We start from the raw sequence: 23,917 nt of genomic DNA, 5'->3' as shown, positions 1-23,917 counted from the left end.
ATCCGTAGACTGAGACTTCCGAAAAGCACCACGTACCTGTCAGACATTTTGCCATGACAATCAAAAACAACTAATTCTGTGTGTTTTATGTGTTTCCATAAGCACCCCCCACCAACACCCCCCCACACTTTTTTTTAAGCAACCAGGAGAGTGAAATTTGAAGACTGAGAGCAATGTGGGTTTTCTTTTTAAACTTTCCTTTTCTGGAATCTCTAGTGATTTACAGCAAAGTTTACTTGACCTTCCAGTAAAGGCTTCAGCTTATTTGAGGGAATGTGAAAGAGGAAGATTCAAGAAATCAGAGTCACAGAGGCTGCCAGGATGGGCAAACGGATTCCAAACTCAGAATCCTTGTGCCGTCAGCTCCCTTCTGAGACAGGATCCTGGCGAATCCAGGGCAGAACACTCAGCTCTTGGCAAGCAAGTTTCAGTACAGGGCAAGTCAAACTCAACTGTTGGGATGGTGACCCGGAGGAGTCACTGAAAAGAGCCACTGACAGCTCCATCCCCAGAGCCCTGAGAAGTCATTAGGAGTTAGCAACCAGAAGCTTCTCATTTAACAAAGGCAGAAATGCTCTGGTACAGCTGGAGACCCTGAAGCAGGCAATCCTCCCAAGGCACAATTAGTGTATCTGTCACGTTCTGAGTGTGGTACATCAGGGTCCTACACAGGGTCTCAATTACTCATTTTTAAACCATCATCATATCATAAATAGTTCTTCCAAAACAGATCCACAAAAATCCCTCTTGTGCTGGTGCAGTGGTGCGCACCTGTAATCCCAGTGGCTCGAGAGGCTGGGGCAGGAGGATCGAGAGTTCAAAGCCAGCCTCAGCAAAAGCAAGGCCCTAAGCAACTCAGTGAGACCCTGTCTCTAAATAAAATACAAAATAGGGCTGGGGGCATGGTTCAGTGGTTGAGTGCTCCTAAGTTCAATCCCTGATACCACCCCCCAAAAAAATCCCTCTTGTATTATTTTGTCATAAGGACAACATATTTCATACATATAATAAAATATATATTATATATAATAAAATATATATTATATATAATAAAACATATTATATAATAAAAGTATATTTTACATAATAAAATATGTATTATTTAAATATATCAAATACATTATAAAATATATATTATAATATCACATAATATATTACATAATATATATATATTTTATAATATATAAATTTTAATGTTTATATGTACATATTTAAAATATGTAGAAATATTTGCATATTTATGTATATATATGTGAATACTTCATATATAATATTCATATATATGCATATTTCTCCCATTCTGTAGGGTCTCTCTTTGTACTCTTGTTTGTTTTTTTTGTTTATAATATATATATATATATATATATATATATATATATACACACACACATATATATGTATATATATATATATATATTTCATAAATACCGGTTTTATATAGTATTTATTTGATGAAATATATTATGTATTACCCAATATTTATCTTGTATAAAATATATATCGTAAACATAGAAATATATTTAAGGTTAAGTGAACCCACTTCCGTGGAGATCTTTCTGGGAACTCCATCCATACGCACTTAGGATCTAATGACCTATTTACCCGGGAATCCTCTTACCAGAAGCCCTTCCCAACCATTAATAATACCCAAGTTCAAAACATTAAGAGCAGTCCGCCCTGGCGAGTCCGATGGAGAAAGGGGCTGAGAACCACTTTGCAGGCTTTTCCCGTGACATTTCCTGCGGGCTCCCGGGGAGAGCGCGTCAGCCCCTGCGCGCAGCTGAGTTGGCTCACCCGGCCTGCAGCCCGCCCGGGCCTGCGTCCTCAGCCTGATCTGAGAATTGGAAGGAAGCCACCAATGGGCAGCAGTCTGTAAACAGATCGGTCCCTTCAGCTCCCTTCAGCAGAGCAGAAAATAAAGGCCAATGAAAGGAAGCATAAGGGAGAGAAAACTTGGGAACAGGCCAACGGATTTCTTTGAGCCCTTTCAAAGTGACACTGGTTGTTCTAAGGAGCTCACATCAGGGTCATTTGATGGTGCAGGACTCTCCTGTCCAATAGGGTAGTCACTCATCACAGGCAACTCTTTAAAGTTAAACCTGAATGAATAAAAATCAAATAAAATGAGCAATTTAGTTCCTCAATCACTCTAGCCACATATCCAGGGTTCAAGGCCATGGCTGTCACATGGGAGGCCACAGAGAGAGAATGTTTGCCTCAGTTTGGGGGACAGCTGCTCTGAAACAAAGGAAGATCATACTAAAACTGGCTATTAATTAGAACCCAGACTTTGTAGGGTTAGAAGTTAACTTGTAGAAGACTGATAATTGCAAATGATTTCTGTTCCTTAGTGATGCAAATAATTTTGGTCCAGAAGAAAAGAGAACCCTACAGGTTACAGTTTTATTGCTCTGAAGGAAATTAACCAGTTTGGGATCCAAATTTGTCTTTTTTTTTGTTTATTTATTTTTTGTACCAGGGATTGAACCCAGGGGTGCTTAACCACAGAGCCCCATCCCCAGCCCTTTTTATATTATATTTAGAGACAGGGTCTGGCTAGGTTGCTTAGGACCTGGCCAACTTGCTGAGGCTGGCTTTGATGCTCCTGCCTTAGCCTCCTTCTTGAGCCGCTGGGTAAATTTGCCATTTTGTTCCAGCTTTTTAACTGACTCCAATCTATATCAGTCTTGTAGATTCTCTGAGCCAGCTTTGTCCCCTTGCTGTGTCCCCTGTTACTGAGTTAAAGCCATACTTGACAGGTACTCGCTATATATTTGGGAGAATTATGTTTCTGACTTTTTAGAAATTATTTGTTGACAAAGGGATTAAACAGATGCACCCAGTAGGAATCTGATTTAAGTAGGGTCTAAATTAAATATTGGGCACGTTGTTCTCCTGGCAACATTCTTAGTTTTTCCAACAACAAAGCAAAGGTGGCATAAAAATTAAGAGTTCAAATTTTCAATACCTGGGTCAAGGTCCATGAAGCTACTGTGAGCTATAAAAAGTGATGGAGGAAGAACTGTGTCTATAACAAGGAAGAATCTGGAAAATATTATGGTGGGTCAAAGAAGCCAGTTATAAATGGCTACCTGCATCCCGTAGGACTCCATTCACACGAAATGCTAGAGTAGGCAAATCCACAGAGAGAGGACAGTTAGTGGTACCCGGATGGGGAGGGAAGGGGAGGGAACCAGAGTGACTGCTCATGGCCACAACATTCTGGAATCTGACAGTGGTGGTGGTCACACAACTCTGAATACCTTAAAAACTGCTGAATTTATATCTCAGAGGGTAAATATTATGGCATGGGAACTATATATTAATAAAATAAAATCATACATTCGCTCCGATATTCACATATCAGTGTCCAGTGGTGATTGATAAGGTTGTCTTTGCCACTGGATGCAATAGGAGTTCATTGTAAACTCACAATGAGTACTGAATGCAGAAGAGTTTTTGCTAAAATATCCCCTCGTCCATTTTACCCAGTGTCCTTAAAAGATTCTTTAATATTATTTTTATTTACTATTAAATATTATTTAATATTTATTAAAATTAGTTATTTATTAAATATTAAAAATATTCACTAAATGCTATTTATTTAATAAATATTAATTAAAATATTGCTTTCAAAAATTAATAAAAATAACATTTAAGATGAACACTTAAAGGATTCCTTCCTTTGGGCCTAAGTAGGCTTTGGTCATGTTATTTTAAGATATTGGCTCCACCTCCAGTCCTGAGATTCTCCAAGGGCAGCGCTGAGCATGGGTCATGGACCATTCAGTCAACGCCAACTCCTTGGCTTTGATTTCTGATTCATCTCGGGGATCATCATAAGGAGGCCACCTCTGGGTATTCCTCAGACTTATTGTGGAAAAGCCACTTGAGCCATTTTTCAGGATCCAGTCAGCACACAGGAAGGACGCTTTGCCAGCCCCAAAGCCGGTTGGGTTGATGATTGTCAGTGAAGGGGGTGTGGCTGTAGTTGAGGGAACATACAAGAGGTAAGGAAGTACCCAGCGAGCAGCGAACCCACACAGCCATGATCATGGGCCAAAGATACAGCAGAGGCACTTCCCTATAGGAGACTTGAATTTGAGGGAGGAGGGCAGAAATACTGCAGCTTCTCTCCCTCCTTCCTCTGACTTTCTAGTCAATCTCTCCCTCTAGGAAACCCAACTTGAAGCAATCTGGCCAAGGAGCCCCAGGGACGCAGTCTCCAGGGGTCAGCCTCTTCAGGGACCAGGTTTGGAGACAAATGTATGGTTACTACAAGGTGCCTACTTGGTGCTGATGCTTGAAACTCTCTCTAGAGCCAAGTGTGGTGGTGCATACATTTCTTCCCAGCAACTCAGGAGGCTGAGGTAGGAGGATCACAAGTTCAAAGCCAGCCTCAGCAATTTACCAAGGTCCTAAGTTGCTTAGCGAGACCCTGTCTCTAAAGAAAACATAAAAAGGGCTGGGGATGTTGCTCAGTGGTTAACTTCCTCTGGGTTCAATCCTTGGTACCAAAAAGAAAGGAAGAAAGAAATTCTCTCTGGAGGCCGCTCACAGCCCAGCCCCTTTCCTTCCTTCTGGCAACTTCTGTCGCTTCATTAGCAAATTCTGCTATTAGAACAACAACCTAAGCAACTCAGAGGGTATGCAAAGGCAACTTGTGCTACTTAATTTCAAAGCTGCATCTCTTTGAACAGCGTTAAAATCTGTTTCTCATAGAAGGCAAATTAGTTAATTTCAAATGTGTGCTTTCTGAATATCAACAGACCACCCAAATGTTTACTTATTTTAAGCTGTCCTCCTAGTGAGTTTTAAGAAAAAAAAATTTTTTTTTTAATTGCTTTGAGAGACGGGGAGGAGGTTTTCATGCGTATAAATTATCTGCATTAAGGGCCAGCTCCATATTAAAACAACATTAATTATTCACTTAGCAAGGATAAAGAATTACCTATCATAGGAAATCCCTAGTTTGACCTTCTTTATGACAAACCTACTTGTAAGCCTCAAATCTTCCCAAATGTATCTCTTATTCAAACGTTCTTCCTGGAAAGGAGAAAAGGCAATGCACAGAGAGACTGCTTTTAGGTCACTTCATGTCTGAAATGTTGGAGTATGTGAGGTCTCTTGGGCCAGGAGGTCATTTCTAGAATTCTAGAACTTTTTTCAGTGCTTAACCACTGAGCCACATCCCCAGTCCTTTTTAATATTTTATTTAGAGACAGGGTCTCACCGAGTTTCTGAGGGCCTCGCTAAATTGCTGAGGCTGGCTTTGAACTTGTGATCCTCCTGCCTCAGCCTCCCAAGCTGCTGGGATTACAAACTAGAACTGAAGAACATTTTGTGGGGGAAAAAATGCCCTTGTCTGTGACTCTTTAAAGTCCAAACTAAAGAAAACATCAGCAAGGACAGTTCCAGGCTGGGGATTTGGGGGCCTAACAGAGCAGGACCACCTGAGGAGGTGTCTGAGGCCTGGTGAGTTTCCAAGTCCCCACTCCCTTTCCTTGTTCCCCAGTGACTTTCTGGAAACAGAACAATCATTATCCAAACTCAACTCACAGTGGTCCACCAGGAGGAAAGTCTATCATCTGGAACACTTTAGTCTTTCTACAGCAGAGTGCAGGCATGTCCTGGGGACCCAAGAAGATGAGTATCCAAAGAAGACATTTTCATTTGCTAGAAAACCCTGTGTCATTTGATCAGAAACCATTTAGGGATCTGAATCTTTTTACTGTTTTCATTTTTTTTAAGGTACCAGGGATTGAATTCAGGGGCACTCGACCACTGAGCCCCATCCTCAGCCCTATTTTGTAGGGTCTCACGGAGTTGCTTAGAGCCTCACTTTTGCTGAGGCTGTCTTTAAATACGCGATCCTCCTGCCTCAGCCTCCCCAGCAGCTGGGATTACAGGCATGCACCACTGTACCTGGCTAAACTGCCCTTGCCAACCTCTACAAAATACTCTGAATCATAACAATGAACTTAAAATAATTTTTGTTCTGCTTTTCACAAATAGGAAAGTTGGATCTATAGCTGTTTTGAGACGTCTTGTGTGTGAACTCGATGTTGCTGAGGGTGCAGGGTTGTTAAAATTTTGAGAACAACTGCCATCTACCTGGAGTCACCAAAGGAAAGGAGTGTCTACCAAACAAGGGTGGCACACAACACCAAACTGTAACTAGCTGGCGTGGCCAGTCTTTCCAGGTTAATTTATTTGTGTAATTCAGCTGTTTGATTTTCTGAGAATCTCCTTTTCCACTGCAAATATCACTATGAAAGGATACGATATCTGGAAGTTTGGGGAAAAGTGGCAGAATCCAAGTAGGGTGTCCCATGGCTTTAAAACAGGAAAGGGAGCTAAAACTGTTTTTACCTACTTTGAAATTTATCTGATGGTTTATCAGCTCAGGCCAGCATCTTTCCAAAAGAGAGAGCTTAAAGTTGAGACGATTCCACTTATTAGTGTATGGTCTTTGAAAAATCTCCAAAACGATCTAAGTTTTACCACCAGGGAAACGGGGCTGTAATACTACCTCAGTAGTTTTGTGAGGATTATGTGAAATAATGTATATAAAGTCACCAACATGGTGCTTGGAACGTAGTAGGTGTTCAGTTAAAGGAACATGGTGATAAAGATGATTCTGTCTGCTCACAGCACATCACTAACCTGGGAAAAGCACTGAACTGTGTACAGAGCAGGGGAAACAGGGAGGAAGCAGATGGCTGGGACATTTCAATGGCAGCTGGCTCTGTATGTCACTACTTTCGTCCCAAGCTGGGAATAGAGAGGCTTAATAGAAGAAACTGCTTTGCTTTCTGTAGAGCTGATGGGATTCAGAGCCGAGAGGGAGGCCAGGGGAACCATAAATAGAGGAGCTGTCTAGTCCCCAGGTCTGTCCCTGGGAGCCTGTTTACTGAGCTCCAAGGAAACGGGTTTTATTTGGCAAATTAGGATTTTAAAGTTCCTTGTATCTGAATGCTAAGCTTTCCTCCCTCCGACTGCTTTGTAAACTCGAATACCGTGGCCTTGCAGATAGAGAGCAGAGGCTGTGGCTTCTGGTCTGTGGGACGGTGAACTCGTCTGATGTGAGAGAGGGAACGGTGGTGGGTGGTAGTCGGCCACCGCATACTGGCTGTCCTCCCCTTGAATTGGATCGACAGATGTGGAGCCACTGAGGGAGGAGCTGGGTCCCAGCTCAGAGGAGCTCTGAACAGATGTGAGTTGGTCTCACTCTCTGTGGCATCACGAGGTGATAGGATGGCCTCAAACTTGTGATCCTCCTGAGCCGCAGGGATTACAGGTGTGCACCACTGCACGGGCTCATGATGTCATTCTTCAGTGGTACCATTCATTTCAGAGGGGCAAGTGCTTGTATACCCACAAAGAACCGGCTCAATGGCTTGGTTTTCTGTCGTATGGTTAGCATCTTCAGAAAGAAAATTCATTTCGTTAAATAAGTATTGCATGTTCACAAGAGGTGTGTATGCAGTCAGTCACCCAAGGAGGACTAAGGACAGAGGGGGACCAGTGTGGAGCAGAGCTGCCATGCTCAACACACTGCCACGGGCCCGGGAGCTTTCTCCATTTTCTGCCATTTACATTTAGTTACATTGTAGCTGCAGGCACCATGATCTCGCAAGCTCAAGGCAGTACTCTGTCATCTGGGATGTAACACCACACTTTGGGACTGCCATGTCTCAGAGAGTGTCTGAAAAAGGGTCCCGAGGCCTCAGGTGCTAGAAGGAAGTTGGAGCACAAGCCACCTCATGTCCATTCACCTGGGAATGTCATTTCAAAACCTACCTACAGACTCTTCTCCACTCCCATCCAAACGCAGACGTCCTGGATGACTGCTCTGATCCTTAGATTTTCCCAGACATGTTAGAAATCCCTTCAGGATTATCTAGTATTGGGGTGTCCATGCATCTCCAGGGAGAGGCACATCCCTATCTCCTGGGAATGGAAATTCCCATAAACACTCTGTATACAGACACCAGCAACTTTCTGGCCAACAACTCCCATTCGGTCAATCGATTACTATTGACGTCAGTGACACCCTCCATCCTTCCCCCCATTCGTGGTAAAGAAAATGTAAAACCAAGTGAATGTAAAGTTCTGCGTAGAAGGTTGAAGGCTGAAGGAACCCTGTATTGTTCCTATTATCCCAGCATCATTACTAATAGCATCTCTGTCACCCCCAAATTGTTGAAATTTCAGTGATAAAATATGTGATGGCTATCTTTATGTAAAGATGCTGCTGCTATAACAAAGACCCCACCCCTGCCCTGCAAAGACATGGGTTTAAAGAATATGGAGATTCCTTCCTTTCTTATGAAACAGTCCTGAGGTTAACCTTGTTTGAGGTTGCTTAAGTCTTCCCCACAGGATCCTTGTTATGGTTGGGATGTGAGGTGTCCCCCAAAGGCTCACGTGTGAGACAGTGCAAGAAGGTCCAGAGGAGACAAGACTCGATTGTGAGAGCCTCAACCCAACCAGTGAATGGACCCCTGATGGGATTAACTGGGTGGTGGCTGGAGGCAGGTGGGCGTGGCTGGAGGAGGGAGCATTGGGGGCGTGGCTTTGGGGTCTCTATTTGTCTCTGGAGAGTGGAGTCTCTCTCTGCTTCCTGGTCACCATGTGAGCTGCTTCCCTCCACCACACTCTTCCTCCATGATGTCCTGCCTCCCCTCCAGCCCTGAGGAATGGAGCCTGCTGTCTGTAGACTGCGACCTCTGAAACCCTGAGCCCCCAGATAAACTTCTCCTCCTCTACAGTTGTTCTGGTTGGGACTTTTAGTCACAGCAGCGAAAAAGCCGACCAAAACAGTCTTCCAGGAACCAATGTTCTTTGCACAGTGTGGTCCTTCCCTGTCTTAGGAGGCTGGGTTTATTCACACGTTTGAGCCTGGGTTATAGTTTGGGAAGAGGAAGAGGAGGTCCGAAGGAGAGCATGCCCAGAGACTGAAGGCCCAGCACCTCCTGCGGCCCCCATTTCTATTGGCACGAGTGTGAGTGACAGAGTCATGCCTAGAGTTTTTCTCTAAAGTTCTTCTCAAAGCAAAGACCAGGGTGGAAGCTTTTGTGATGTACTAGTAGGTAGCACAAGGCCAAGAAGGGGAAGTGGGTGCAAACAGAATGTGGGAGGGAAGAAGCTAGAGTAGGTACGAGGGTGCCTTACTGAGCTGGGCAGCTCACGGCCTGGGGCCTGACTATTGGTTCTTGTGCCATCTTCTGACGGGTCATGCACGCTGCTGGACGAGAATTTCTATTTCCTACTGGTGAAAGGTTCACAGTCACTAGATCCCTTGATATTTCAAGTTGTGCATCTTTTCGTCCTTGCTTTCTTCCTCTGCCCATCCAACAGAGTTCTATACTGTCCAGTTCTGTGAGTTGGGATCAGTGCATGCAATTGTGTAGACACCACCACAGTCAAGTAAGGAGAGGGTCCATCATTGCTGGGTTGTAATCAGCCTGCCCTTCAACTCAGCCTGTGGCAGCCATTGGTTACCCCTGTTTTATCTTGTACAGAATGTTATATACATGAAATCATATTATACATAGCCATTTAATTCTGACTTCTTTCCCTTAACACATATGATGTTTCCCATGTTGTTCTATGTATTTACTGAAACTTTTTAAATTCTTTTTTGGGGGGGTACCAGGGATTGAACTCAGGGGCACTCAACCACTGAGCCATATCCCCAGTCCTATTTTGTACTTTATTTAGAGACAGGGTCTCACTCAGTTGCTTAGCGCCTCACTTTTGCTGAGGGTGTCTTTGAACTCATGATCCTCCTGCCTTGGCCTCCTGGGCCACTGGGATTACAGGCGTGGGCCATCATCACCCCCAGCTTGAATCTTTTAAATTCTTGAGTGGTATTCTTTAGTGTGAATTGAGCATAATTTGATGATCCTCAGTTAAAAACCATGTGGCTAGTTTCCAGTTTTGCATTCTTATAAACAAAGATGCTGTAAATATTCACTTACTAGTTTCTGTACACAGAGGGTTTTCACTTCTTTTGTAAGCCTCACAAGCATCTTTTGAGATAGAAGCAAATACCCCCTACAATATAAGTGAAATCACTGGAACTCCGGGAATTTAAGTGACGGACCCAGGGTCACACAGTTGATTAAATAGCAAAAACTTAGACTTGAACCCATGAACTTTGAGAAAAGGACCCCAAAACAAATGCTTTTACTACTCTAAACAAGCCACATATTAAAAAAAAAAAAGTGCCAAAAGAATATAATGGAATCTAAGGAAAGTGCCTAGTCCTCCCTCGGTGATTGTGATCTGAAGTTCTGCACTGGCAAGCAAAAACAGGATTTTTCTACAAGCGGACAAGGGAAGGCCATCATATAGAAGTCACTGAGATAGTCACTTGCTTTGGTTGTCCACTGCTTCTCCAGGACCCCAGTGGGATTTGGCTATGGTAGGGACTCAACAAATATTTCATGAATGAATGAGTGGGTTTTAGCACAGGGTACAGTGCATATAAGGGCAGGTGGCCTGGTGTGGATTCAGTTCCCTTCCCTGGGTCCCAGGGCCTGTCCTTCAAGTGCGAGAGAAACTCCCCAGTTGCTCTCTGTGATGTTCTCTGCAGAAATCTTAACATGATTTTTAGATTTCCAGCTGCTCAGCAGCCACACCCTGTGCCCTGAGCCCTGGGAGTCAAGGGCCTTTATCTTGAACAAGTCTGTTTAGACAAGCCAGCCCCTGCCCCAGCCCCCCCCCCCCCCAGCCCTCTGAGCTGCCCTGATGTGAGGATGTGTGACAACAGAATGGAGATGGAGACGTCAAACTCTGGAGGCAAGATTATCTTCCAGGGTCCTGCCAGCTCTGTGGAGCCCATGGATTTTGTTCCCTGCCTCCAAGGCCCCAGCTCAGATTCTGGCTGAAGAAGTCTACAGCACGTGGAGCTGCAGGTCCCAGGGAAAGACAAGCTATGATTCTAGAAGCTTCCTGGAAAGGATAGAAGCTTCCTGGAAAGGAGGGCTCGGGGTGTGGCCGCAGGATGTCAGGAAGTTGACAGCCTCCTGTCCCCTTTCCTTCGTTGGGCAGTCTGTGGTGGCTACGACCAACACACCCACCAAGAACAACGTGGAGAAGGAAAAGTTGATGTGGGGCTCAGGCTTTCAGTCCCTGGATGGCTGACTCCATGGCCCTGGGCCTGATGGCGGGGCATCCTGGGACAGGAACCCTGCGGAGGAAAGCTGCTCAGCTCCTGGTGGGGTCAGGAAGCACAGAGGGAGAAATAGAAGAAGATGCATCCACTTCCTCCAGGCACGCCCAGCTGCCTGCAGTGACCGCCCAGTGAGTCCACCCCAGGAGGAACGGGGGAGACGACAGCTCTCACATCCCCATCATTTTGCCTCTGAGTATTCCTGCCTTAACAGGAGCTTTGGGGGGGACACCTCATGTCCAAACCATAACAGGCTTTGTCACCCGAGGCAGGTTGTTCATGTTGCATCATTAGGTCCAATGAGGAGGCCAGCCGCCATGCACAGGCAGGTATTTGCAAGGACCCAGTGAGATGGTTCTTGTGAAATGCTTGGCTTGATACCCGCACTCAGGACGTCCTCTGTATACACACTAGCCACAATCAATAGGGGAAGAGAAGAAGTGATGGAGAAGAACATGAAATTAAAAAACCACTTGCAGTCCTTCCACAGGAAGGTAACCAATGTTAACTGTCATATCACACTTGTGTTCTTTTTTTTTTTTTTTTTTTTTTTTGGTGGGGGTGTGAAGTTACCAGGAATCAACTCAGGGGCACTCGACCACTGAGCCACATCCCCAGCCCTATTTTGTATTTTATTTAGAGACAGGGTCTCCCTGAGTTGCTTAGCGCCTCACTAAGTTGCTGAGTCTGGCTTTGAACCTGCGATCCTCCTGCCTCAGCCTCCCGAGCCACTGGGATTGCCTTGCTGCAAATACGGCTGGATTCAGTACCCACAGAAGAGAAAACAGAGTCAAGCCCAGCAGAACAACAGTCCTGGGTCTTTGCCTGGCCAAAACCTCACTGCGCATGCGTCCTGAAACCCGCACAGCCTCTTCTTGCCATCAACTGGGAGCGCGGGTGGAGTCAGGAAGGATCTGAGAACTGTGTCCCAGTTTCCAAATGGCAGCTGACCTTGATTGTTGCAGGCCTTCACCCTTCACCTGCATGCTCTGCTGCTGGCACTCAGAAGGATTCCAAAGGGAAACAGTGAGATTCCTGTGGCTGCTCCTGCTGACTCAGCAGGCAGAAGCCCAGCCAGCGCCAGGGCTGCGGAGGCCCCAGCCTCCTGGGGGCCAGATGAGGGGCGGGCGGGCAGCCTTGTTTACCCTGCATCCCAGACCAAACAGCTGGGGGAACTGTAACCACTTGAGTTTGCCCCACTGCCTTGGAAAGGAATTGGAGCGCACCAGCAAACAGGAAGCTTCTTTTTCTCCTTCTTTGTGACCCTCCTCCTCTCTTTCTGCCCTTCATTCTCCTCCCCTCCTCCCCTTCTTTATTATCCCCTCCTCTTTTCTCTAGTTCTCCCTCTTTCCTTCCTCCCCCCCCCCCCCAACTTTTATAACAAAGTACTTTGGGAGAAAGTTTTAAAAAAAAAAACAAATCCTTTATTTTTTAAAGCCAGGAGACTTTTTTTTTTTCTCCCTCTCCCCAAAGATTTATTTGCAGCTGAACTAGTGAACTAACTGGGCCAAATGCTTCTTTCTTATTCAGGCAAAATGTCCATGGAAAGTTCTGAAAGGGATGAACCTCATGGTGACCTGAGGTCTTTTTTGGAAAGAGAAGATGGCCTTCCCTGACTCCCCGGATCCAGCCCCTGCCGTGGAGAGGCCTCTACTCCTCCAAGCAAAAGAAAAGAAGGAACTGGACACGGAGGGCCAAACTCCCCAGCGGTCAGCCTGACGAGCATTGGACCCAGGACTTGCACCCCAAGTCCTCCTGCCAATCCCTGTTCATGTATTCGGAAGGTGTAGTTAAAAGTACCCTTTCCAGCTCTTCTGTTTCAATGGTAGGTGTCTTCAAGAACAGCTGAGGCAGGAGGATGGCAAGTTCAAAGCCAGCCTCAGCAACTTAGCAAGGCCCTAAGCAACTCAGGGAGACCCTGTCTCTAAATCAAATATTTAAGAAAGGGCGAGGGATGTGGCTCAATGGTTAAGCACCCCTGGGCTCAATTCCTGGTTCAAAAAAAAAAAAAAAAAGTTCACCTTTCTAAGCCTGAGTTTCTCCATCTTTATAAGTGACAATAACAATGGCATCCATCTGACAAAGTTGTGTATGCTGCAGGCACAGCACAGAGCCTGGCTCAGACAGTTTGCAGTCATTGGTAGTAATTATTAATAATTCAGTTAGCTATGACTGCAACCATCAAATTATCATCTAGTCCACGCTGTCCACAAAGAGAAGCATATCATGTTTATCAAATGCTGGAATTGAAGGGCATGATGTCTGGAATATTTTATTGATCCATCAAAAACAAAACTATTGAAAGAGGAAATAGATCAGCATGACTTGAACCTCTGCGGGCTCATAGCCGTCTCTGGCTGAGCTCTTTTTCCTAAATGTTCATAAAATGTGTGTGTAATAACCCATTGCCTTGGAGTTTTTAGAATCCACATTTTTCTCATATTTGAACACTGGAATAACATATTCGTGTCTCTGATTCGCTGGCCTCACTCCCAGTCTCCGATTTCTCTGAGATTACTGACAGTGGTTTTGTAATCACATCTGCAAGTTCTTTCTCTATTCTAGAATTTAATTCAACTTGAACTCATTAAGTATCTAGTTCCCTTTACATTATCGCTTGTGAGATCTCATGCTTCAGTTCCTTATCTAAAACTAAGTTTATTTCATATATATTTGATATATACCATATATAAAATATATTTATATATATTAACATATATATGTATATATGTAGCTATATATATATATATATAAATAGGTAGATGTAAGGCTGAAGCAGGAGAATTGCGAGTTCAAAGCCAGCCTCAGCAACTTAGCAAGGCCCTAAGCAATTAGTGAACCATGTCTTAAAATAAAAAAATTTAAAAAGGGCTGGGCATGTAGCTCAGTAGTTGAGCACTACTGCATTCAATCCCAGGTACTTAAACAAAAACAAAAGAGGTCACGCAACATTAGTTGGACCCATGCAGAAATAATGGTGCTTCCTGAATTGAGATAACACCTTGTATTTGTGTGTGTGTGTGTGTGTGTGTGTGTGTGTGTGTGTTTTAATCAGCTTTCTTGCTGATGTGACTAAAAGACCTTGACTAGAACAATTGTAGAGGAGGAAAAGTTTATTTGGGGGCTCATAGTTTCAGAGGAAGCCACGCCCCCAATGTCCCCTCCTCCAGCCACACCTACCTCCTCCAGCCACACCTACCTCCTCCAGACACATTCCCCTCCTCCAGCCACCACCCAGTTAATCCCATCAGGGATCCATTCACTGGTTGGGTTAAGGCTCTCACAACCCAGTCATGTCTCCTCTGGACCTTCCTGCACCATCTCACACATGAGTTGTTGGGGGCACCTCACATCCCCACCATAACAGGTACACAAGCTGCTGGATAAACAAAGCATGGATATATTTCCATATGATTAATTATCTTCTACAACCTTATTTCTAATGTTTGCACACAATATCGCACTATAACCACTCGAGATCATTTTTGCTGAGCTCAGCTCCCTTGGGTGAGCAGTTTGGTTTCTCAGCTCTTTGCTGCGCTGCGCCCCTTCCAGTCGCTGCTTTGGGAAAGGAAGGGGATGCCCAGAAGGTAGCTGCTGGAACTCAGAAATGAGGAGGCTACAGGGACAGGAGAAGATAGACTGCAGAACCAGAGGTCTTGGCCTGCTGTCTGTCCTTCTCTTGCTAGAAGCTGATCTCAGGCAGATTATTGCACTCTTTGGAGACTCGGTGTTCCCCTGACAGTTTTCTCCTATTAAGGTTAGGGGGTGGTGACAGACAGACAGGCTTCTAGAATGGGCTCTCATAAAGGTAAAGATGCAAACAGCAAATGTAATGCTTGCAGCATGGTGCTTGGTTCTCCGGCAGGGCCCAAGAGTAGCTCTTGTTGCTAATATTATTTTTGTTATCAGATCCTGTGTGGTTCCAGATCTGCATACTCTGAAAGTAAAGATCTTGTCAGAGAGCCATGGTTCTCTGAATTCAGGGATAGACATTTTGAGCTCAATGTCAAGTGAGTGGCCTACCATTGCCACTGTCAATAATATGAGCACCAGGACTCACGTGGAGACCCTCATCAGACCAGAGCAGGAAGTTCTGCTACCATGGGACATATGCATTCCTAAAAGTCACCAGGGCAGGGTGATAAACATGCCAGAGCTTCTGGGAAGTGGCGTTTGACCACTCTGAAAAATCATGTATCATTTTGTCCTTCTCCCTAGGGGACATTTGGCAAGGCCTATAAGCATGTCTACAAGGGGGCGGGGATGTGGTGCTACCGCTGGCATCTGCAGTGGGTAGAAGGCCAAGTTCAGGGTTGTTGCTAAATAACCCACAAATCACAGGCCAGCTCCACCCCGTGTAGCAAGAATCACCCAACCCAAAATGCCAGTAGTGCTGAGACGCAGAAGCTCTGGGTTCTCCACGCTGAAAAATCTGTCAGGGGTACATTAGGACAAGAAAAAAATACAGGAATCGAATAAAATGGTAGCATAATTTAACCCCCGTGAAATGGTTCAGAAATAATGCACTTGGCCTTGCACATGACCTGGTATTTGCTCCTGGAAGCGGGTGTTGGGTGGGCTGCAGCCTGTGAGCCATCCAGAAGGGACAGAAGGGGTGATATGAAATCCCAGAGGCGGGGACAGCACCTGCTACTCATGGGCATGGCTCATGACCACGTGGTAAACTGAGGGGGACGATGGATTTTGGAGGCGTGCTGTTTTGTATGTTCAGAGGACATTCAGTTCAGTGGGAAGTGAGTGTTGCTCAAGGACAGAGTTGGGCGCAAACATGAAATTTATGGACATTCAGATTATTCCTAATATATTGAGGGCGCTGGAATAAATTCATGTTGTCAAAACAGCCCCAGAGCAAAACTGACCATAGAGAGTGAACTCCACTGAATCGACTTTACTAAAATATAATTCACCACCATAATGATACTTAGAGAGTGTGGCAGACATCATTAGCAAAAAAACTTTTAACCATAGAATTTAACAAACGAGTGTTTCAGAGAAACAACTAGGGCCTGTTTCTTTCTCTCTTTTTTTCTTTTTGCTTTTTTTGGTACCAGGGATTGAACCCAGGGGCACTTAACCACTGAGCCCCATCCCCAGCCCTTTTTTATGTTTTATTTAGAGACAGGGTCTCCCTGAGTTGCTTAGGGCCTTGCTAAGTTGCTGAAACTGGCTTTGAACTCAGGATCCTCCTGCCTCAGCCTCCTGAGCTGCAGGATTTTTTTTTTTTTCATTTTGAAACAGGTTCTTCTATGTTGCTGAGGCTGCTCTCGAATTTATGAGCTTGCATCCTCCTGCCTCTGCCCCTCGAGTCACTGGAATTATAGGGTATGTGTCACCATGACCAGCTCCTACCCAGATTATTTGAATGCAAATGCGACATATTGTATAATTTTACCCTTAAATATTTCAGCATTGTACAAGATTTTTAAATAGACTTTGGTATAAATAACCCAGGCCACTTGCCAGGTCATGGAAAAGTCTTTGCTATACAACATGTGAAAGAGGTTTACTGAAACTGGCACTAGGCTGGGCGCTGCAGGGCAAGCCTATAATCGCAGCTGCTCAGGAGGCTGAGGCAGGAGGATCGTGAGTAAGCAACTGAGCTGAGTAAGCAACTCAGTGAGCCCCTGTCTCTAAATAAAATACAAAATAGGGCTGGGGATGGGGCTCAGTGGTTAAGTGCCCCTGGGTTCAATCCCTGGTACCAAAAATAAAAAAATAAAAAAAATAAACAAGGATTGAAGCTGTATCTCAGTGGTAAAACACCCCTGAGTTCAATCCCCAGTTAAAAAGAGAAAAAAAAATCCTGGGTTGGGACACTAAGTAGTAGGAGATAAGAGAAAAGACAATTTGCAAGAAGGTCCATATAAATATTGATTTTTAAATAGCAGTCCTGTTTTGGAACCTATGGTTTGTGCTTTGCTACTGCAACAGAAGATTATGCTAAAAACACGCAATGGCTGAAGGTGTGCAAAGCATGCTTACTCTGCACGTGCTCCAAGGACCAGTTCTGCTGAATCCAGTAGGATGGGGATCAAAATCAGGTTTCTATAGGAGAAAATGAGCATTCGAGTCAGTCTGTGACCAGGTGAAATCCTGTGCCGTGTTTCCCAGACTTAGGAACATCAAACCCCATCAGGGAGGTGAGACTTGGAGCCAGAGCGGTGTCCTGAATCCTTCCCTGGGGACCCTGGCCAAGCAGAGTGCTGTCCTGGTGGAGCAGGCAGGTGGGCCTGTGTCTGCCCTCACCGGGAGGCCTGGCTTCAGGGTGACCTCGGGAAAGTCCATCTGATCCCTCCAAGGAATTCTGTTTCCCTTGGAGTTCTTAAAACCTGGATTCTCCTTGAAATGAAAATAATGTGAGATTTTTAAACAAACCACTAAGTAGATGGTTGGGATAATGAAAACACAAATCAGAATCGATTTGCAGAAGTTCCTAAGCAATTTTGAGTCTCTCTTTGGAAGATGTGATTAAAAACAAGAAATACTCTCTCCAGAAAAATGTCCATAGCAATTCATAAAGAAGTTATATGGGGAGGCTGGGGGTATAGCTCAGTGGTGGAGCACTTGCCCAGCATGTGTGAGGCACTGGGTTCGATCCTCAGCACCACATAAAAATAAATAAATAAAATAAAGGTATGGTGTCCACCTACAACTAAAAAAAAAATTTTTTTAAAGAAGTTATTTTTTGTAATATCGGGAGTTCTCAGATCACTCACACCCATCTAGGGCAGTGAGTTAAGAACTTGGACTAGATCAGGCATGATGGGATCACTCTTGTAATCCCAGCCACTCAGGAGGCTGAGGCAGGAGGATGGCAAGTTTGAGGTCGGCCTCAACAACATAGTAAGGCCCTAGATAAATTTTTTTTTTTTAAAAAAAGAAAGAAATAAACAAAACTTGGATTAGAAGCTGTGCTGACCTTTTTCTCCAGCCTAAAGTATTTCATGTCCGGGATGCCTTTCCCAGACTGAGGGTTCTACTGAAGTTTCCCTCTGAACTCTCAGTAACTCTTATCAGCGTTGCTATTTTGATCTGAAGCACACAGTCCCTTTGAATGCTTATCTCTGGATGCCTGCACAGTTCCATCCCCCCCTCCAGAATCCGCAGGACCCCCGTGAACATGAAACTCTGCAAATGCTCAAGGCCCTTAGAGGCAATGGCTTAGTATACACACATAACCTGTATATAACTCCATGTCCTTTAGATGGTCTCTAGATGACTTATGATACCTAATACCATAGAAATGCTCTGGTAATAGCCGTTATTCTGTAATACCTAGGGAATGATAAGAAGAAGAAAAGACTACATACGATCAGTGCAGATGCAATTTTCTGTTTTGGAATATCTCCTATCTGGTAGGTTGAATGGTGTGGATGCAGAAGCCACAGATACTGATGGCAGATGGGCTAACACCCATGTGTGTGCATGTGCGCATGCGCGTGTTGCCTATGCAGTGAGATTGTCCGCAGCATCCAAGCCAGACCATTGATCACCCTTCCCGGTACACGCCCCAGCGTCGTGGAGAAGACTGACAGCTGTACAGTTTTAAAAGGCAGGGGCTCATAAAATGCTTATTGAATGAATGAGTCATTTCTTTCCTTCAGCTTAGCAGTCTCTGTTCCCCTGTGTATGGAACACTTTTCCAGCTGCTCCTAAGCTCCTATGCATGTTCTGCATCTCATCTCAGAACCTGCAGGGATAACCTCCATCAGCTACTTTCCTTCTCTTTCTGCCCCCCTCTGCTCTCTGGGTTCCATCACCTCAGCCTCTGGGAGATCTGTTCCCACAGCATCCCATAAGGCAATGACTTCTGAGGTGACACATGCTCTGCTGGGGTATGTGTGGGGTGCTGAGTATGGGGCATGCAGGGGAACCCGTCTACCTTGGTAACCTGTCGTCCACCCCATTATTTCCCAGAGTGTCTCCACGAGGATGAGCCTCAAGGAGACTAGTAAGAACCAAGTAGCCCACTTACTATGGTTTTCTGGCAAAATCTGAGAAAGTGGGTGTGTTCCCTCCGTCTGGGTTTTTTGGGGGCCAGGCCAGCTTTGGAAGAGGCAGGTGTGCGTGTGTTGTGCAGGCAGCTCCGAGGGCCCAGGGCCCAGCCCAGCCAGCTCTGTGGCTCCCAGAGCAGGTGCTCAGGAATGGTTGGCTGATTGGGAATCAGAAGGGACTGAGTTTCTAAGGACTGACTTCACTTCCTCAAAGCACTGAGGGGTTGATTCCCTGGGACAGCGGAATGCTGGGGGCTGGGAAGGAATATCCCAGCTCTCCTTGTTCCCAACACGTCCCCAACTGGAGAGCCTGGGTGCCATGCCCTTAAGTAATAACTGGTGACATCTGCGGCCCCCTCTCTGCAGCAGGCCTGCCCACTTAGGGCTCTGTAGAGAGTTTTCTGTGCCTTTCATACAGTGAACCAATACTCTCAGGGCCTCTTGCCCATGAAGACCAGTTTCACCCTGCCCCAAGTATTTCCTAACTGTACAGAACATTCCTGTGATGGCTTGGATCCGAGGTGTCCCCAGAGGCTCCTGTTAATGCAGGGACATTCTGAGGTGCAGTGATTGGGTCACGAAAGCTGTCACCTGTGCTAGTTTGGAGGTAGCTGAACCTGGCCAGCCAACACCTGGGGGACCAGAGGGCGGGGTGGAGGAGAGGAGGTCTGCAGCTCCCCAGGGAGGCCCTGGAGTCTTTGTGTGAGAGGTCAGGGGTGTGGTGAAGGGAGGGAGCCCTGGCCTGGGACAAAGACAGGAAAAGGGAAGGGCCCGGGCTCTCACTGTTCAAGGTAACGCAGTTGAATGGATCCAGCGTGGAGATCGCTCTCATCATTGGTGATTCATTTGGAGAAAAATCACAAAGGGCCTCCCTCCCTCCCCACCCCCAGTTTCCGCTCCCGGGATTTCCCAGGCTAAAAGGGCAGGCTGGTCGGAATCACTGGTTTGCAGAAACCCAGAACCGATAACGTGAACCAGATTGACTATGCTCCCGGGGGCTGTTAACCCTGTGTTTACAAGAATTCCTTGAAAAAATCATTTCTCTGCCATGGAATCTGGCTTCCCGCGAGTCTGGTGAGCACGGGGCGGGCTTCGGTTCAGTCCTGTCTTCCCAGTTGGAATGAAGTGAGGTTCCAGGTGACACACTGAAAAGACAGTCAGTTCTGCTTCATACTTGTGTTCCGGTATAATAAACATCAGCTCCCACTCTTCATAGGCCTAGATTTTACTGGAACGTTAAGATAATTTCACTTTTTTTTTTCTAACAAAAATAATTGCTATCGTTATAGTTATTTTTGAGGCTCTCAGCAGTTTTTTTTTTTTTTTTTTAATGTTTGTGTTTTTGTTTTTTGTTACTGGGGATTGAACCCAGGGGGCCTGCAACCACTGAGCCACATCCCCAGCCCTTTTTATTTATTTATGTTTTTTGAGAAGGGATCTTGGAAAGTTCCCTAAGGCCTCCCTAAGTTGCTGAGGCTGGCCTTCAACTGGCAATCCTCCTGCCTCAGCCTCCCGAGTCACTGGGATTCCAGGTGCGCGCTACTGTGCCCAGCAGCATTTATCATTATCGAGTGCCTTCTGTTTTCCAGGCACTTAACATTTATCATTTCCTTTATTTTTCACAAGCCAGAGAGATAAGTAATGTCTCCTCGGTGAACTGGTAAGAAAACCAAGGCCTAGCGAGGTGAAGAAGTGATGGGCCCACAAGCATCCAGCTACTAAGTGGCACAGCTTCAGGGTCACTCTTTTCATTCTCTTGATCACTTTATAGAAACTGCAGAAAACAGACTTTTAGAAACCAAAAAGGAATTTTGTACAAGAATCAAGTCAATTAGGACTTTTTACAATATCCACGACAGGACATATTTTGTGTTATAATGGAACAGACTGAAGTCTTAAGTTACATAAGCAAATCAGTCCCCCCCCCCCACAATGTTTATTTTGTCATTTTGTTAATGGTTGACAACTAGAGAGCAGACACAGCTCATTTTTTTTTTTTGGTACTGGGAACTGAACCCAGGGGTGCTTAACCACTGAGCCCCATCCCCAGCTCTATTTTATATTTTATTTTGAGACAGGGTCTCACTGAGTTGCTTAGGGCCTCACTAGGTTGCGGAGGCTGGCTTTGAACTCGCCATCCTCCTGCCTTAGCCTCCTGAGAGTCTAGGATTAGAATCGTGAGCCACAGTGCCCTGCCAGCTCATGTTTGTTTTTTTTTTATAAAAAATGATTTAATTCCTGATATTTAAGAATGTCAAGCCCATCATTCTCAGCGGTTGCATCTTCCCTGAAGATCCAAAGTGAACAAAGTTTTATCAGGATGGTGGACTCTCCGCTGTCATTTCAAACCCCAGGACGGTCTCTTGCAGTGAAATAGTCAAAGCGTCCAAGTTGTGTAGACAAAGAACCGAGGAGCAGAAATCTCAGAAAGGGCAGAGAAATAGAGGCCAAGAGGGGACCAGTCCCTCAGGACCGGAGCTCAGTGACTGTCACTCCCAGACCTCCTGGCCCTGAGGGAAGGTTTAAATATCCCTGCCGGTCACTCCGATGCTTTTGATTTCAAACATGGTTTTCAGGACTTAGGAATAATCCCTGGGTGTCGTCTTCCCAGAACCAACCTCATGATCCGTGGACGGTCTGAAACTGATGACCCAAGTCACCATGATAAAAATAAAAGACAAGGACTCCGCGTTTCCGAGTCACCAGGGAGCAGAGTCACTCAGCTTCCAGGGGCCACGTCAGACCCGGGTGACATCTCCTGATGCGTCCCAGTCACGTTGGTCCAGACTGTCCTTAGGAGAGGAGGTTCTAGTAGGAACTTTTAACTTCCCCACGTGCTGCCACACAGGCCCCTCTAGCGTGTCCCTCCCCCCAGCCAAATACCAGGACTCCGACTGTCCTTAGGTGACACTGTCCAGACCCCCTGAAGCCCATTCTTGAAAGCGGCTGGAACAACAGGAGCAGGCTGGCTTATGAAAAGGAGGACTCTGCCCCCTCCCTCCAGTTCCCTGCCTGGGCACATTCTCCTTGGGGGGGTGGGCGTTTCTGGGGTCCTCAACTCTCCAAGCTTCTGTCCCAGGGGAGCTGAATGGAGAGAGGAGCAGCTCATCCTGCCACCATTGCCACTTCCAGAGAGTGAAACTGACACCTCTAGGCCAACATCACTGGCCTCATGTCACCAAGCTAATTCACCCTCCTGGGCAGACTGGCACCTGGTGGAATTCATAGCCGGCTGCGGCGGCTCGGGAGGCCGAGGCAGGAGGATTGCAAGTTGAAGGCCAGCCTCAGCAACTTAGTGAGGCCCTGCCTCAAAATAAAAATAAAAAGCTGGGGAGGTGGCCCCGTGGTTAAGAGCCCCTGGGTTCCCTCTTGGTACTCAAATTCAAACCAACGGACCAAAACAAATGCAAGCAGACAAAACAAAACCCAAAACCACTTTGGAGGAAGGGTCCTGACAAATGCATTTGCACTGGGAATATTTTCATTTTCATCTGGGCCCAGCACCCTAAACCAAGGACGCCACCTCTAAGGGGCTCAGTTTGGCACCAGCCACCTGGGGGAGGCAGGTCTTGCTGGGAAATCTCCCTCCTAACCTCTCAGAAGACAGTCTGTGCCAATAGGCAGGTGGTCTAATGATGAGACCCGCCTTAGGGTCCCCAGGGTGTGCTGTCCCGAGTGCCAGAGAATGTCAGTATTACCTAATGAGAGAATCCTGTGGGGAATCAGGTTTGAGAAATTCTGAGCTAACCAAAATTAAACAAGTCTTTTTACTTCTCAGACCTTCTAAGAGCTTTGAAGATGCTAATGTGGTTATTCTTGAAGGCCTAGACATTATGGCTTTTCATAAACTTAGATTTTTAAAAGTTTTTAGTTATACATAGCAGAGTGTATTTTAGCACAGTATACATACATCATACACACACACGGATCTTATTCTAATTAGGATCCCAGTCTTGTGGTTGGACATGATGTGGAGTTTCCCTGGTCGTGTGTTCATATAGGAACATAGGAAAGTTCTGTCCCATTCACTCCACTGTCTCTCCTATTCCCATCCCCCTCCCTTCCCTTCATTCCCCTTTGTCTCATCCAGTGACCTTCTATCCCCCACCCCCATCCCCATCCCCTGCTTATTCATCCACATATCAGACAGAACATTCGGCCTTTGGTTTTCCTGGGATTGACTCATTTCACGTAGCATGAGAGTCTCCAGCTTCATCCATTTACCAGCAAATGCCATCATTTCATTCTTCTTTATGGCTGAGTAATATTCCATTTTGTGTATGTATCACATTTTCTTTATCCATTCATCTGTTGATAGGCATCTAGGTGGATTCCACAGTTTAGCCATTGTGAATTGAGCTGCTATAAACATTGATGTGGCTGTGTCCCTGTAGTGTGCTGATTTTAAGTCCTTTGGGTATAAACCAAGGAGTGAGAGAGCAGGGTCAAATGGGGTTCCATTCCTAGTTTTCTGAGGAATCTCCACACTGTTTTCCAGAGTGGTTGCACCCATCTGCAGTCCGACCAGCCATGTCATAAACTTATTTTTATAACATCAGATTTTATAGGCCAGGGGTCAGCACATTATAGCCTGTGATCCAAATCTGGTTTACCACCTATCCTCGCAAAGAACATTTTAGTGGAATGCTACCACGCCCACTCATTTACAGATCATCCATGGCTGCTTTCACACAATGGTACCTGGAATCTTTTTGAC

At 45.6% G+C, this 23,917-nt stretch overlaps 1 long non-coding RNA gene across 1 annotated transcript in view; it reads left to right on the top strand.

The window, feature by feature from the left end:
- LOC139707317 (uncharacterized) overlaps nucleotides 1-13,826 on the top strand; it is a 139,319-nt gene extending 125,493 nt beyond the window's left edge. Inside the window, exon 3 of the long non-coding RNA XR_011708985.1 lies at nucleotides 12,713-13,826. This is a non-coding gene — a long non-coding RNA (uncharacterized lncRNA). The remainder of the gene's footprint in view (nucleotides 1-12,712) is intronic.
- The last annotated feature ends 10,091 nt before the right edge of the window (nucleotides 13,827-23,917 follow it).

The sequence above is a fragment of the Marmota flaviventris genome, chromosome 1 (assembly GCF_047511675.1).
Source record: "Marmota flaviventris isolate mMarFla1 chromosome 1, mMarFla1.hap1, whole genome shotgun sequence".
Taxonomy (NCBI): Eukaryota; Metazoa; Chordata; class Mammalia; order Rodentia; family Sciuridae; genus Marmota; species Marmota flaviventris.
Note: the sequence above shows the minus strand (reverse complement) of the source record. Positions and strands in the feature narration are given on the sequence as shown.